General features: G+C 39.4%; 1 non-coding gene across 1 annotated transcript; it reads left to right on the forward strand.

Moving 5' to 3' along the window:
• Positions 1-340: 340 nt before the first annotated feature.
• On the forward strand, positions 341-447 carry LOC141687693 (small nucleolar RNA R71). Its single transcript, XR_012561180.1, has one exon. It is a non-coding gene; the product is annotated as a small nucleolar RNA R71 (small nucleolar RNA).
• Positions 448-2,875: the final 2,428 nt, after the last annotated feature.

A 2,875-nucleotide genomic window follows, 5' to 3' on the forward strand; every position in this document is an offset into this window, starting at 1 on the left:
AAGAGAACACTAATCCGTAGCATGAGAACATGCACAAAGCTCACAAACCATAGCTATTTGATTAACTCCATATGTAGCCAGAAAATCAACCTTCATTGATAGCGCTTGGAGCTGGGCTGCAATAGCGGTGGCTGCATCAACTTCCAGAATACCTGCTACCTTGCCTGATGTCATCCTCTGAGTTGGGTTTTGATGCTCATTTACAGCCATCGTCTCTATAAGATTATACGCCTCAGTATAGCTTTTAGCCCATAAGGCGCCTCCAGCTGCTGCATCGAGCATGGGCCGAGATTGGGCCCCCAAACCATTATAGAAACCAGTGATCACCATCCAATCCGGCATTCAATGATGTGGACATTTTCTCAACATTTCCTTGTAGCGTTCCCAAGCCTCGCACATAGATTCTGCAGGTTGCTGCGCAAACTGAGTAAGAGCACTCCTCATAGCAGCAGTCTTTGCCATCGGATAAAACTTCACCAGAAACTTTTACGCAAGATCTTGCCACGTAGTGATGGACCCAGCTGGTTCAGAATGTAACCAGTCTTTAGCCTTGTCCCTCAGTGAGAATGGAAAAGCCTCAACTTGATAGCCTCATCAGTCACGCCATTATACTTAAAAGTGCTGCAGATCTCGACAAAATTCCTTATGTGCATGTTGGGGTCTTCAGTTGCCGCTCCTCCAAAAGAAACAGAATTCTGCACCATCTGAATAGTGCCCGGCTTGATTTCAAAGGTGTTAGCTTGAATAGCCGGATGAAGGATGCTTGACTGAATATCATCAATTTTAGGCCGAGAAAAATCCATAAGAGCTGGATCAGCTTGAACAATACGATCTCCCATGTTTACTGGTTCTTTCTGCTCAGTTCCTGAATCCGAATCCCTAAAATCTAACTTCTCCGGAATATCAAGAACTTCGTCTGTCTCCTCAGCTGTATCTAAAGTCCTCTTGCGAGCACGAGAACGAGTTTGCATAAATGCTTGCTAAAGTACCTGAAACACAACCGGAAAAAATAAGTAACTACTACGTCCTAATCACTGAGTCCTAATGACCAATGATGGTAAGTACATAAACTAAACAAATACGCCGAGTCCCCGGCAGCGGCGCCAAAAACTTGTTAGGGCGAAAACACGCGCTAATATTCACGCAAGTATACGTGTTCGCAAGTAATATAGAATATTTTCTAGTTCGTTCCCTCAGAGACTCAGACTAAATTATTGTCTAATTAAACTCACTCACCAATGTATGATTACTTCTCAATGTTAAGACACTAACACTTAAAATTGTTGATTAAATATTAACTACAATTAACTACTTAATTAATCACTTAACTAACACTTCAATTTATCAATAATAAAACACTCATGAGATCAAAACTTCATTATTACTTCCTTCTATAGCCATTGTTATTACCTTTAGCATGTGACAGTGATGATATTAATCGAATAACACAAAACTGATAAAAGCCAACTTTCATTGTACTAATACCATTCTACCAAGCATCCACAATTAAGATAGAAGTTGAATAGTCATCAATTATGTTGAGTTCCTATATGTCTACAGAAATTGACAACACAATGATTTAAGCACAAGTTATTCCTTTTGATTACATAGGGCAAATAAAACTGTTAGAGTTACCCACTAATCATGCACAACGTACATGATCCTATGCTAGCATGGCAAGTTCTAAATCTCAAGATTCACCGTCGCTTCACAAGAGATTAACACCCTATCTTATATGTTCGCGACGCACATAAGACGAATATGCACAACCAATACTAGATATCATACAATCATCACACACTAAAGTATTAAACAATTAACTAAAGAATTCCATAATAAATCCGTTGCAACCCCATGATCACGATTAGCCCATAATAAAACTTATCGTCATCATGGGTTCATATGAAATCATGACAAACAAACACAAGAAAACAATAACTAAACTAATTATATTAAACCAGAGTACGTCACAAGAGTAAATAAGTTCAAAGCAAGAAAACTAGCATCCAACGTTACAACGAAACAAGAATCACAAGAATATATGCTTCCTCTTCGTTGCGGTATGCTAAATCGGTCTTCTTCCTTATCTCCTTCGCTCCTTGCGTAAAAACACAATCTTCTTCAATCCACACTTGTGAAAACGTCTCAAATCTACTTATATAATAGTCCCATAAAACTCAGATTACATAGAAGTGGAAACCAAACAGAAGTAGAAGTCCTAAAATAAATTGTCTTTTTTCCCGACCCTGCGCGGCCGCTCAGCATAGCTGAGCGGGCGCTCAGCTTGCTGCGCGGCCGCTCAGCATAGCTGAGCGGGCGCTCAGCTTGCTGCGTGGCCGCTCAGCAATGCTGAGCAGGCGCTCAGACCTCTACTGGAAAAATTCTGACTTTGCTCCGTTTCTTCGCCGTAATCTGCCCGTTTCTTTCCTCTCGCAATGGTGAACACATGCCAAGGCTTATTCTTGATGATTCCTCCCCCGAAATGCAACTAAAACCCTGAAATGCATAAATACTAGAAAAACGCATCAAATACACAAAATACTTGATTTCAAAACACCAATTTAAGCCATTTTAAGACGTTCTAAGTGGTATAAAATGCCACTTATCAATTTTTCAAATCAATTTTAAGTCACTGATTGATTAAGAAAAAAGAAAAGACAGTTTTAGGAGGACTACAAATTTACCAAGGGAAATATGGGTATTTTTGTCTAACAAAATGCCTCATAGATTTTCAAATTCATATAATTTGGAACATGACACATCCCACCATGTTCCGGACCCAATTGTTTTATCTTCACCCACCAAATCTAAACACCATATCACCTCTGATTCTTCTCAAAAGGAATCAGTTGTAAAATCAAAACTAATAGCTAAT

This window comes from Apium graveolens, chromosome 9 (genome assembly GCF_009905375.1).
Source record: "Apium graveolens cultivar Ventura chromosome 9, ASM990537v1, whole genome shotgun sequence".
NCBI lineage: Eukaryota > Viridiplantae > Streptophyta > Magnoliopsida > Apiales > Apiaceae > Apium > Apium graveolens.